Source organism: Sorex fumeus, unplaced genomic scaffold, assembly GCF_029834395.1.
Source record: "Sorex fumeus unplaced genomic scaffold, SorFum_2.1 ptg000081l, whole genome shotgun sequence".
In the NCBI taxonomy this organism is placed as follows: domain Eukaryota; kingdom Metazoa; phylum Chordata; class Mammalia; order Eulipotyphla; family Soricidae; genus Sorex; species Sorex fumeus.
In genome coordinates, this window is record NW_026606138.1 from 17999862 (window position 1) to 18013386 (window position 13525).

Here is a 13525-nt window from a genome sequence, read left to right on the forward strand (position 1 = left end):
ACTGACCTGAGCATGCACACGAGGCTGCTGGCCACAGAACTGGGTCAGCAGGTGGTCCAGAGAGGAGACGTAGCCCTGGCTGCGGTGCGTGGTGGAAAGCGGCCGGGCACCAACACACACACGGGCCACGGCCGCCATCAGCCGCGGCGCTGCCCTGCGCCCACCCACCTTGGCCTTGTCGGCTTGCGTCTTCAGCTCGGCCACCTCCCGCAGCAGGGTCCCGTTCTCCGCCTGCACCGCCTGCAGCTTCTCCTTCGCCTGCAGCAGCAGCTGCTGAAGGGCCTGCGGTGCGTCCTCGTGCTGCCCCTGGATCTCCACGCTGGCCTTGGCGTGCTCGGCCTGTAGAGCCTGGCACTGGCTGCGGCTCACGTCCACCTTCTCCTCCTGCGGGGAGCCGGGGGCCACCGTCAGCCGCCGGCCCCCTGCCCGCTCCCAGCACACACGCACACACACGAACAAACACGAACACAACGCAAACACACAAACATACACACACGCACACACACGGCCCCTCTACTCTGCTCACCAGCATGCACACACAAACACACATGCACACACACACGCGTGCACACACGGCCCCTCAGCTCGGCCGCTTTCGTTCTAGTTCTCCTGAAGACTACGAAGCGCTAGCCCCTTCCCCTGCAGCTCCTCGGCCAGGCTATCGGCCTACCAGAGTCACAAGGATAGAGTGAATGGACCAAGGAGACAAATAGGAACGGGAAGGGGAAAACAAAACAGAAAACACGTATGAGAAGCCCATGACCCAACACAACCCCAAAGAACAGAGGCGTGAGGTGAGCGTGATTGCCTGAAGCTTGCGAAGCCAAGGCCTTGGCGCCGGCAGTTCTGGTGATGACTGTCTAGTGGTTATTGAAAACGGCCCAAACAGAGGTGTTTTCTAGACCTAACTTTGGCGTGACCAGAAAATAAGAAAGCCTATGAGAAAGACTGACTTTCCAGGGGCGGGGAGACGGCACAAAGGGCTGGAGTACACACCAGGCCCAAGTTAGAACTGCAGCACCACTGGGCGAGACTGAGATCGGTCCACAAGCTGAAAAGCCCCACTACTGCTGGGCGGGAGGACCCCAGAGCCCAGAGCATGGCTTGGCGAGGAAGAAGGAAGAAAGCAAGGGAGGAGGGAAGGTAAGGATAGGAAGGAGGGAGGGAGGAAACAGGGAAGAAAGGGAAAGGGAGGGGAGGGAGGGAATAAAAGGTTATCTTTTTTTTTCCTTTTGGCTTTTTTGGTTACCCTAAATGCTCAGGAATTTCTCCTTGGATGTAACCCGGCCAGCTCACCGAGAGTATCTCGCCTGCACAGCAAGCCTGCCAAGCTCCCCGTGATGTATTCGATATGACAAACACAGTAACAAGTGTCACAATGGAGACGTTACTGGGTCCGCTCGAGCTAATCGATAAACAACAGGAGGATAGAGACAATGACAGTGACCCTATGGGATGATGGAGATCAAACCAACGTGGGCCGCGTGCAAGACAAATGCCCTTCCCACTGTACTATCACTCCGGCCCCCAAGATTTACTTTCTTGTAGTTTCTTTTCTGTGACTTGAAAAGTTTGAGGGGTTTCAATATGAAATTTAAAATGAGGAACCTCTAATCCCCTAGACAGCAGTCACCAGAACTTGACGTTTGTTACATCTTGATGTGAACAAGTGGGTCAGCTATCCCCTGCTCTGCCCTAGGAATTGATTCCATTTGTTTCAGCCAGTGTTTCTGGAATGCCAGCCAAGGAGTCCTGAGTCCTGAGAGGAACTCCCGGGGATCTCGGGGCCCTTCTGTTATGTCTGTCAGTCCTGTCTAGAAAGCCCACAGCCCTTCCATCTTGGCCAACAGAGAAGTTTCTCCAACAAAGTGACCAGCGCGGGGGGGAGGGGGGGGTGAGGGCACGTCCCTGCCACCACAATCCTATAGGAGGAAAAGGGCATCTCTCGGGGCTCCTTGGTGACAACTGCAGCTTCCTCGGCTTGGCCCAGATCTCACTGTCTCGTCCTTCCCCAGGGTCAGGGCTACCATGAGAGTCCATGCCTGTGGCCAGCAGGGGGCCATGCTGGAAGGCGGACTTGGCCCAAGCACATGTTAGAAGCTGAAAGGGATGAAATCTCTGCAGGGCTGCGCGGGGGCTTGTGCTGCAGGGAGGGAGGGGCTGGCAATGAGAAATACCAAGATGGGCCACGTCACCAGCCTTGAGGGAGCTCAGAGGCTCAGAGGCATCGAGCACCAGCTGGGAACTGAGGCGCCTCGGGGAGAGGAGGGCAAAGCCCGTCACACGAGCAGGTGGTCAGCAAGGTCAGGGAAAGACCCTCGCGGCCTGACTCGAGCCCAAGTGTCTGGGCGAACTCGGCGAGTATGCAGCAAGCCCAAGAGGTGGGGGGCAGAGGTTTGCTCTGGGGGCTCCTATCTTGTTTTCTCACTGGCCTCGTGAAGAATTCTCTGTTTCAGAAAGACCCCAGATGGGCCCGATTAGCCGGGGCCAAGGCTAGCACGGCATCCGGGTGCTGGGGACCAATGACAACCCCCGAATCATGCCGACTCCTTCTCAGTCCCCTCAGAGGGAACCGCATGGGACGTGACCGGGAGACCTGTCAGCACCAAGCCGGAACACAGCGGTGAGCAGACTGACACACAGCATGCAGGGAGCGAGCGTGGAAGTGGGCGAGGGCGCCCGAGAACCAACCTGCAGCTCTCGGCCCGCTTTGCATTCTCTAACTCCTGAATCTGCCGCTCAGCCACCTGGAGCTGCTGCCTGAGCTTCTCCATTCCCAATTGACCTTCGGAACTGGCCTTCCAGAGCCCATCGAGCTGCAAGAGCTTCTGCTGGGTGGCCTCCAGCTGTGCCGTGGCATTGGCCAGGGCCTGGGCTTGCTGACTACACACGGCCCGCAACCCGTCCAGGTGCTTTACCTTCGTCTCCGCCTCCTGCAGCTTGTTCAGGGCGTCCTCCATCTCCACCAGGTGCTGGTCCTCGATCTGCTCGAGCTTGGCCCATGCGGCCTCCAGGCTGTTCTTCTGCTCCTGGGCCGTCCTGAACAGCCGCGACCTGAGCGTCTTCAGCTCAGAGGCATGCGCTGCACGCTCAGCCGCCTGCTGGGCCTTCAGGCTCTCCACCTCCTGCTGGTACTCGAACTGTAGCCTCTCGATCTGCATCTTGAGCTCGGCCAGCTCGGCTGCCTCGGCGCCCACGCCCTGGCTCACGGATGCCTTCGGCTCGCCCATGGCCTGTTGGTGCAGGGCGATGGCCGTCTCCAGCTTGGACTTCCACAGGGCGATCACGTCCGCATTCTCCTTGTTGGCATGGTCCAGCTTGGTCCTCAGGCACTCGCTCTCCTTGGCGAGCTTCTCGGAGGCCGCCTGCAGGGACTTCACCTCCTTCTGGTGGGAAAACAAAATTTCCATGAACTTAAAACAGGAAGGAAAAGAAGCAGAAATAGAAATTTTTCTTTTCCAAACTGACTCTTTGCTTCTTCTTGTTTTAAGGAAAAGCTTCCAAAAATGGGGTTCTAAAGGATTTGATTTGTGCTGCTCGACTGAAAATCAAAGCTGAGGCAAAGGCATAGACCCGACTGTCAGAACGAGAGAAAAACGCTCATCAAGAGCAGCTTCCAGCCCCAAGGAGCAGAGATGTGTCAGCCGGGCCCTGCCAGGTGCATGACCCCAGGTATCCCTGTCTGATTCGGAGTCTCCAGCAGAAGTGGTCCCGGCGGGGTCGGCCAGGATGCCCCGCATCCTTGCCTGCACCCTGCAAGCCTCCGGGACCTGCCCGGGCTTTACCTCCAGGTCGCCTTTGGTGATGGACTCCTCCTCGACTCGGAACTGGAGGTCTTCCACTTTCCTGTGGGGGAGAGGGAGACGTTGTGAGGGGCGTCACTGCTGCCCCCCATGAGGGCCACCATCTTGTAAATGCGCCTGACCCAGCCCCCGGCTCCACACACAGGAGGGCTGAGAGAGTCGGGGAGGGCCAGAGCGAGAGTACAGCAGGCAGGGCGTTTGTCTTGCACGTGGCCGACCCGGGTTCAATTCCCAGCATACCACTATGGACCCCGGAGCAATGCCTGGAGTAATTCCTGAGTGCCGAAGCAGGAGTAACCCCTGAGCATCGCTGGGTTGACCCAAAAAGAAAAAAAAGAAAGTCAGCGAGTCCCCTCACCTTCGAACACTGGGTGGGACACACAGGCTACAGGAGGAAGCTAGGCCAAGCCAACACCAGGTGCAGTGTCATATCAACCCTTTCTGCCTCGCAGCTAACAGAGGTGGTTAAAAACTGACCCGCGGCGCCTGCCAGTTCCTCCCAGCCAGCGCCTGTCCCCACATTGGGACAACAACTGAGCCCCTGGGGGAGAAGCAGCCAACGACTCGGGGGCAGGGGGGGAGGGGTTCCCAGTGACTGTCGAGTCGGCATGTGGAGCTGAGGGGCTGAGCCAGGCACTGGCAGTGCCCCTGGGCACCACACTGCCGGGAGCCCATCTGAAAAGGCGGTCTCGGCCAGCACCCCGTGTCCATCTGTCTGCAGACAGGCCTCAGCCCCGCGTCTGTTTGTCTGCAGCCTGGCCTGAGCCCCATGTCTGTCTGTCTGCACCCCGGCCTGAGCACCACGTCCGTCTGTCTGCAGCCTAGCCTGAGCCCTGTCTGTCTGCTGTCGTGCCCCATGGGTACTGTGGGTTTCCTCCCGACTGGGACTTAACCACAGGGACTCCCAGAGGGCCCAACTGGGTTAGGACAGTTCCTTGCCACCCAGCACAGGCCTCCTGAATACCAGGCCAGGTGGACACAGCAGGGAGGGCCGGGGGTGGCTTGGCTCCACTGAGCTCCCCCCCCCCCAGCCCTCCCGGTGAGGCCGCGCTCAGGACTGGGCACCCGTTGGTTTCTGGTTCTCAAAGCCCTGGAAGGCCAGGAGTGCCCCACCCGAGGGAGCCCCCAGCTCCGGGCACGGCCTCACCTCTTCTCCTCCTCCAGCTGGTTCAGCAGCTCCACCTTCTACCAGTCGGTCGCTTCCAGCATGGCCCGCAGCTCGTCGTTCTTGGCCTCCAGCTCCAGGACGTGCTGTAGAGGCAACGGCCCGTGAGTGGCCTCGCCCGCCCCCAACAGCCCTCTGTGGGCTGGCATCGCCACCTGTCACCACGGAAGCTAAATGCATCTCCCACCTAAGCTACGGCGTTTCTGGAAGGCCAGAGGGGAACCACACCACGAAAGCACGGCGCGGACAACTCGGCACTCCCTAAACCCCCACAGGGCGAGCAGAAGGCGCATGCGATCAAACCACGCGCCGGACGCCACCGCAACGACGGCACACGGGGACCAACGGCCTCTGCCTGCACCGCCAGCACCAAGCTCGCGCCCAGCCTCTACCACCGGCGTCTCTCAGCCCCGGCACTGCCGTCTGCACAGACGTCACCTGGTCGTGCCCGTTCCGGCCAGGGCCAGCTCCTGCTCTATCTCCCCCACGTGGCTCTTGGCCTTGGCCACCTCCACCCGCTCCAGGTCCCGCTCGGCCAGCAGCTTCTAAATGTGCTGCTGCTTCTCCTTCAGCGCCTCCTGGAGGGCGGTGGTGCCAGAGATCTTGTGGGCGTAGCGGGAGGAGGTTTCCGGCAACTGCAAAGGAAAAAGAAACGTGAAGGGGATGGGGGCGGCCGACACGGGCATGCACGCGGTGATCCTCGGCAAAGCACATGCAGCAGTGCTGCATCCTTGCATATAGGCCAGCGACTCTCAGCAGAAACGTCTTGAAACCTTCCGAAAGATCCTTGGACGGGACCTGGGCTCCACTGGCTTCGGGCCTCGTGGGAATCCAGAGGCTCTTCTGCAGAGCCGGAGGCAGCCCCCTCCATAGCCCGCTCTGGCCTGAGCTTCCTTAAGGATGAGCCCTTGACTTGAGCTTGAGTCCAGCTCCAGCATCTTCAGCCTTGCAGGTCCGTCAGGGTCTCCCTGGGCAGCCTGTCCCTTCTCTCTTCCTCTTCCTTCCAGCTCACCTCACTCTCCCGGGCACCCGCCCCATGCCTGAATAGCAGTAACCAGAGACTTTTGTCTCTGGGAATGGCCCCGTGCCCCCGGGGGTCACTGGGTGCGACCCTATAAAAGACCCCTGTGCCATCTGCCTTCGAAAATGGGGGATGAGAGGCTAGAATGATAAAGTTGCGGGAAAGGCGCTGGCCTTGCACGCCGCTGACCCGAGCTGGATAACAGGTACCCACCCCATAGGGTCCCGAGGGCACCAGGAGTGACTCCTGAGTGCAGAGTCCGGAGTAAGTCCTGAGTATTGCTGGGGCATGGCCAAAGTCCAGGAAAAAAAAAAGGAAAAAGTGGTGGGTGAGAATGTGTGAGGGCTCACGCCCAGCAAGCAGGACAGCAAGGGCAGCTCAGGGAAAGACCAAGCACAAAGGGAAGGAGAGAAGAGGCAAAGACAGTGAGGAGGGGAGGGTAGTGGGCTGAAGGGCTGCGGGGACCAGGGGTCCTGTCCATTCTATCCTGGGCTCGTGGTCACTCATGGTCGCTCTGCAGACCCAGATCCCTCTCTGCACAACGGCCCCTGCAGGAGGGGGCAAGGCGGGACCTGATCTTCATTCTTCGGGCACACGGTGGCGGGGGCTGCAGCGGCGATGGCCAGGACTTCCGCTCCTTCTGCCCGGCCATCCCTGTTCCATCGCCCTGCTGCGGTCCAGCCGCAGGTTCTCTTGCCACTTCCCCGCATCATCTGAGCTGCTGTCAAACGCCTCCTGACCGACGGGCCCAGCAGGGCCCAGGCTGTCCACTGCTGCTTTGCCTGCTGGGAGCTCTCGAGCCACCTGGTTCTGTCCGGAGAGCGGGATCATCCTTGCCTGTGCGTAAGGACCTGGCCGTGATTTCCCGATACACTTAAAGTATATCTGTTCCGATTAAATGCCCTCCCCAGGGCCAAAGAGTCTGTTGGGGGGGTGGGGGAAGGTGCTTGCAGAGGTTCAAGATCCAGCACCATCAGGAGTGACCCCACCCCCCAAGCAGAGAGCCAGGAATAAGCCCTGAGCACCCCTGGGTGTGGCCCCCCAAACCAAATAATAACTAAAATTTCTAGGAGCACACGAGCTCTCGGGCCAGCCATGTGCAGTGCTCCCGGGAACTGCAGTCAACTCAGATTTCAAGGGGTGGCTGGGAAGAGCTTGCCAGCCTTGGGGGTCTACACCAAGACCTGGGCTCAACCCCCCTCCACCGGGAGCAGCCCCCAAGCACCACGCCTGGAGTCCCTGAGCACTACCAGGTGAACCCCAAAGAGCAAAAATAAAAACTAGGAAAGGCAGGCGGCGGTGTTCCCTGAGCCTCCTGGCCTAAGCGGGTGGGGCAGGCCAGACGCACGCACTTCCTGGGCCCGAGACAGCTCCCTGAGGAAACCAGCACAGGAGCGATGGGCTTCTTTCAGCCAACTATGGAGACGAGACTGTGAGGTTCAGGTGCCGGAGCAGGGAGAAAGCAGCACCCCTAGCATGGGGGGAGGCGCGTGCTGAGGGGCTGGGCAAGGTCGGGGCCACGAGCTGAACTCAGGATGCTGATGCCAAATCCTCTGCCCTGCGTGTGGTTTGTGAGGCCCCAGGCTCCATCCCAGCAAGGCCAGGCCTTCTGTGGGAGCCTGGTACCTCAGAAGAGCAACTCAGCCAACAGACGAACAGGGAGGCCTCCACAGGGCAAGCACGGACCCGTGTGCATGTATGTATGCGTGCATGTATGTTCCAGTGCGAATGTCTACACGCACCTGTGTGCATCCGTGCGTTGTGTTTATGCATGTATGTGCCTGTGTGTGTATACCCATAAGCCTGTGTATATACGGTATGCACTACGTGTACATGTATGAGTGACTGTGTGTATGAACGCTTGTGTGTGCACTTATGGAATTATGTTGTCGAGGTATACTTCCGTGAAGTCACACAGAATCTTTCTATATTCCCGTCATAGACGCTAACGGTGATGTTCAGTTTAGGAGTGAGCTCCACCCTGCATAAAGATATGCAAGGCAGGGGGCAAAGAGCTGGAGAGCGAAGCCCCAGCGCTGCCCAGGCTCAATCCCGGAGGCCCGCCAGGAATAATCCCGAGCACAGAGGTGGGAGAAAGCCCTGCGCTCTGCCAAGTATGACCCCAAAACAGAACAAAACAAGATAGCGGGGGGAGGCTGGAGATACGTCTCAGGCGTAGGGCTCTTGCTTGGAGGTGGGAGGCCCCGGCACAACCCCAGCACTGCAAAGGGCCCCTTGAAGCACTGTAGGGTATGGCCCACAGTCAAGCAGAAAAACAAAACCAAATTCCACAAATGGGCTGGTTCGCGAGGGAAGGAGAGGGGCTTCTGAGTCTGCTCTCCTCCTAAATGGTGAGGCGAAGGGAAGGAGGAGTCGGACGTGAGGATACAGGTGGGGCAGGGAAACCTGGTGGTGGTCGAGCAAGACAGGACTGGCCCCAGGCCTGTGCCCACGGTGCGTGGCCTCCAGGCTCCCGTTTCCGTGTCATCTGTTTTGTATCTTCCGTTGCACACACACTCACTCCCTCCTCTTCCACATCGAGGGTCAATGCACGGAGCAGAGGCGGCGGCAGGAAGCGCAGCCCCCAGCAAAGCCAGCCCCCCGGGACACCCTCTCCATCGTGGGCCCGTTTCCCTGTGGACAATATCTCAGGGCACCCTTGCATATTCAGACACACTTTAGTGTTTATGACTCAGATAGACGTGAGGGGAGAAGCCACGAGGCCCCAGCTTTGAATTGCGGCACCGCAATGGACAGAAGTCGAGGCCACTCTGCATGTGGACAGCGGTGCAGAGGGACAGGAGGGAGCAGGGAGAGACGGAGAGAGCAAAGAAGCAAGATGAAGGGCCAAGCGTTCCCCAGAGTCTCTGGGCCCTGCTCTGACCCTCAGGCGCCCCCTTCGGCTACCCCACTTCATCCCTAAGGTGGCCTGAGGCCAGAGAGGAGTCCTGAGCACCCCAGGAAAGGCCCATCCCTGCTCCTGTCACTGGTGGTGGCTGGGAAGCTACTCGCTTGCCACCCGGAGCTGCTCAGCCCACGTGCTCCTGCTCCGCCTCTCGCCCCTGGGGCTGTGGGAGTCTGTGGGGGCCCGAGCACCCCGCAGTGGTGGGGGACTGCTTACTAGTCCCGTGCGGCCGGGTCTGCTGCTCACAGATGAGGCCCCGGAGCTGACGGAGCTGAGCGAGGAGGCCGAAGGGCTGCGCTTCAGGCTGGCGGGGGTGGTGGCCATCACACGCCTCACGGCGGCCACCTTGCCCTTGGCCGGCGTCGTGGACGGGAAGCCGATCTTGGTGACTTTGTGAATGGGAGCAAACAAGCCATACTTGGGCTGACACTGGAAGTACCTGCGGACAACGAGGACGGGGGGACAAAAACACCTTCGGCAAGAGACACAAGCGCCGACCCAGAAGTCCACTGAGTCCCACAGTCTCACACCCCCACAAACGAGCACGCTCCCACAGCCCCACATGCCCACATACTCACACCCTGACAAACACACTCACACACGCACCCCAAACAACACTCCCACACTCTCACACTCCCACCCAACAAACACACTCACACTCACACCCCAACCAACACTCCCACATTTCCACAGCGCCACACTCACACTCACTCCCCAACAAACATCATACCCTCCACCAGCCCACACTCACACACACTCACAACCCAACAAACACACACACACCCCAACCAACACTCCCACACATAAACACCACAACTAACACACACTTACACTCACACCCCAACCAACACTCCCACACTTCCACACTCTCACAGCCCAACAAACACACTCACACCCCAACCAACACTCCCATACTCTCACATTCCCACCCCATCAAACACACATACTCACACCCCAACAGACACTCCCACATGTCCACAGCCCCACACTGACACACACTCACTCTCCAGAAACACACATACTCACACCCAAACCAACACACACTCACACTCACACCCCACCGACACTCCCACACCCACACACACTCACACCCCAACCAACACTTCCACACAACCACAGCCCCACAGTCACACACACGCACACCCCAAGCAACACTTGCACGCTCTCAAACCAACACTGACACGCTCTCATTCCCCCACAAACACGCTCACACCCCCACCAACACTCTCATGCCCACGCCCCCACCAACACTCTCACAGCCCCACACTCACACGCTCACATACACACGCCCTCATACATTCACACCCACACTCGCTCGCATGCCGCCCACCCCCACCACGCAAACCAAGGGCGATTCCAAGCAGCCTCCCCGGCATCTGAAGGGTGACAGCAGGCCTGGGGGGTTCCTGCGGCCTGAGCACAGCTGCATGTGGGGGCCCCAGGCTGTCCCCACATCCCTGCAGGGTCCCCGAGTGCCACCGGAAGTGGCCCCGCCTAAGAACCAAGTGAAGTGGCCTGCAGTCCCCTCAGCGCCTTCCGGGCACCGTGCATGGCCCCAGGCTGTCTGGGGGGGGCAGGGGGACCCACCTCGTTCCGGCCACGGCACCATCGTTCTTGCCCAGTGGCTTGTCCAGCTCTACACCGCACCAATCTCCCTTGGCGAAGTCCGTCTCCCCGAGGAAGCGCACCACACCGGCCTCCATGCCTCCCACCTACCGGAGGGATGGAGGGACGTGGGTAAGGTACCCTGGACTGCGCACAGCGCCCCCACCCCCGCAAACGAACTTTCTGGCTTCAGAGTCAGGATTTCCTGAAGAAACCCCAGAGGTCAAAGTGCCATTTCCCCCCGCAACCCCTACAGGGTGAGCAGACGCTGCTGCTCAGTGTCCATGCAAGGCAGCGGCATTCACACCCACTCGCTGTCACCGGTGACCTGGCTGACCACACCCCCGGGAATCTCTGACCCAGGCCAGCCACCTGGTGTGGCGAGGGGGTCGCTGCCCCTTGGGTGTGGGAGCGGAGCACTGGCAAACCCACCGCTGGAGAACAATTAAGCCAGAAACCAGCTAAAGGAAAATGACTGTTCTCGTATCTTAGCAGAATTCGATCTTCCAGTTCTCCTTCACTATGCCTTGGCTTGACGCTTGGCTCCCGGGACACAGAGCAAAACAATCACAGCGCTGGACACTGACAGGAATGCTGACAAACAGGGCTGGAGCACCGGGGTAAGGGCACTGGCTTTGTGTGCGACCACCCTGTGACGTCCAAGCAATAACATCGAAAACCAGAGAAATAGAACCGATTTCCAACTTTGTTCATTGGTTTGTTTTTGAGTCACAGTCAGAGTGCTCAGGGCTTACTCTTGGCTTGGTGCTCAGGGATCACTCCGGGATGTGCTTGGGGGACTGTACATGGGACCAAGACTTAATCCCCGGGTCAGAGGCGTGCAAAGCATGACCCCTCCCCACGGCATGATCCCTCCACCCTGTTTTGGCTAAACTGGTAAAACTGGCAGCATCCCCGCACGCATCCATCACGCTGGAAACTGCAGGACCAGGCGTCCCGGCTGCTCGTGCTTCCACCCAAACCGCGAGTCTGGAGGAGCTGATGAACCAGACAGGCGAATGGACAGCCACCCGCGACCGCTGCCCTCGGCACTCACCAGCACCTGGTCCCCGAGCTTCAGCTCCCGCTCCCCTTTCTTGAGGGAGCCGGCCTCAGAGAGGTTGGAGATGGACTCGCTGGCCGTCCTGGTCAGGCTGCTGATGTGAGGGGTGGCCGGTGACTCCTTCGCGGGGGACTGGGGCACCTTCGCGGTGCAGACAAGGGCCTGGGAGGCCGACAGGGGCGGGGTGGCCCAGGCGGCAGGCGCTGGCTGCTGGCAGTTGGTCTCATCGTCGGCCTGCAAGCTCCTACTCAGCTTGGACGGCCGGGTGAAGATGCCCTTCAGCGGCTCGCACTGGAAGTAGCGCACACCCGCCACCGAGCCGTCGTTCTTGCCGATGGGCTCGTCCAAGACGATCCCGGCCCACTGACCAGGGGCAAACTGGGTCTCCCCGAGGAACTGGATGAATCCAGGCTTGTTCCCGTTCACCCAGACTCGTTCCCCGACCAGGAAGTCGCCCACAAACTCCTCCTGCATCTCCGAGGAGGGGGCGCTGGGGGTTTTCTCCCCAGGCACGGTCTTCTCAACGGGAGCAGCCGCTGGAACAGCAGAAACGGTCAAAAGGGTCAGAAGGGACAGGAAGGGCCTGTGCAGGTCCAGTTAAAGTGTGGTTGGGGGAGAGGGACACCCAGCAGTGCTCGTGGCTACTCCCAGCCAATGACGGGGGCTGCTTGTGGCGAAGCCTGGCCGGGCCAGCCGTGAAGCGGACGTGCTCACCTACCGCAGCATCCCAGGCCGCAGTCATACTTTGGGCAGCTCAGGGGAAATCTTTGGATACACCCCGTGATACTACGGACCAAGCCAGGTGAAAGCTCGAACCCAGTGTCTTATTTCTGCTGTGTCCACTGGCCCATCTTCTTTTTCTTTTGGGCGGGGAGCAACCCAGCCAATGCTCAGGGCCTATTTCTGGTTCTCCGCTCAGGGTCACTCATGGTGAGGTTGAGGGTGGAGAGTCACATGGGGTGCCAGTTGCCCTCCCCACTGTACTGTGGCTTTGGCCGGCAATGAGGCCCTCTAGTCCAGGTGAGTCCACCTCCCTAAGCCTGTCCCCAAGCCCGGGCAAGGGAGCTAGCCGTTAGAAGGGAGCGGGTTGGTCGCCTCAGCTGTCACCGGTTGCCGTGACACTAAACTCACAGAACGTGACACTCGTGTGTGAGAGCTGTCCCCAGAGCCACGGACGTGTCTACAGCTCAGGGAGCCCTTCCCGGGCGAGGACTCGGGATGGGGTTCCCGGGTGGGAATGAGTCTCCGTTGGCCTGGGCTGAGCGCACTTACCGGCCGAGGGTGTCTTCAGGGCCCAGCTCCCATGCTTGAGGATCTTGGTGGGGGCCTTCAGCCCGCTGGGCCTCAGCAGACTCATGGTCAGGCGGTCAGACGCTGCCGCGGCCACTAACAGGCCCCGACCATCGAGCCCACTGTGGGGCCTTCTGAGGCACACTCGTTCTCAGGACTAAATCTCTGAAGAGCAGAGGAGAGTGTCTGTCTCAGGCGAGCGACCACAGCAGCTTCCGGAGCCGAGAGAGCTGCCAGTCTGGCACTCGCCACCCCGAGTGCGACCCCCAGTCTCCCGCACAGCCCCCTGAGCCCACCAAGTGTCATTCCTGCGCAAAAACTCAATCCAAAACAGACAAACAAACAACTGCCGATTCGGGGCCAGAGAGCAGAGGGGACAGGTACTTGCCCTGCGGGCAGCTGACCCTCACGCCCTCCCTGCCATCACTCCCACCAACAAACACATTCAGGAGCCAGAAATCATCCCTGAGCACCGCGAGTGTCACTGACCACCTCCCCGTCCAGACACTGACGAGCCGGCAGGCGACTCAGCAGTGATGGCTGGTCTTGTGTGTGCGTGTGTGCGTATGTGTGTGTGTGAGAGGTCCAGGGTTACACGTAGAAGCTAAGGCAAGCAACAGGCACACTTTTTTCTATGGGCTGAGAACTGCCAGGGAAAAGGGCCCAGCAAGAC

The 13525-nt window shown here is 59.9% G+C and overlaps 1 pseudogene; it reads right to left on the reverse strand.

Annotated features, from left to right (window-relative positions):
* Nucleotides 1-2723: 2723 nt before the first annotated feature.
* LOC130038909 (CAP-Gly domain-containing linker protein 1-like) lies at nucleotides 2724-12919 on the reverse strand (annotated as a pseudogene).
* Between the last annotated feature and the right edge of the window lie 606 nt (nucleotides 12920-13525).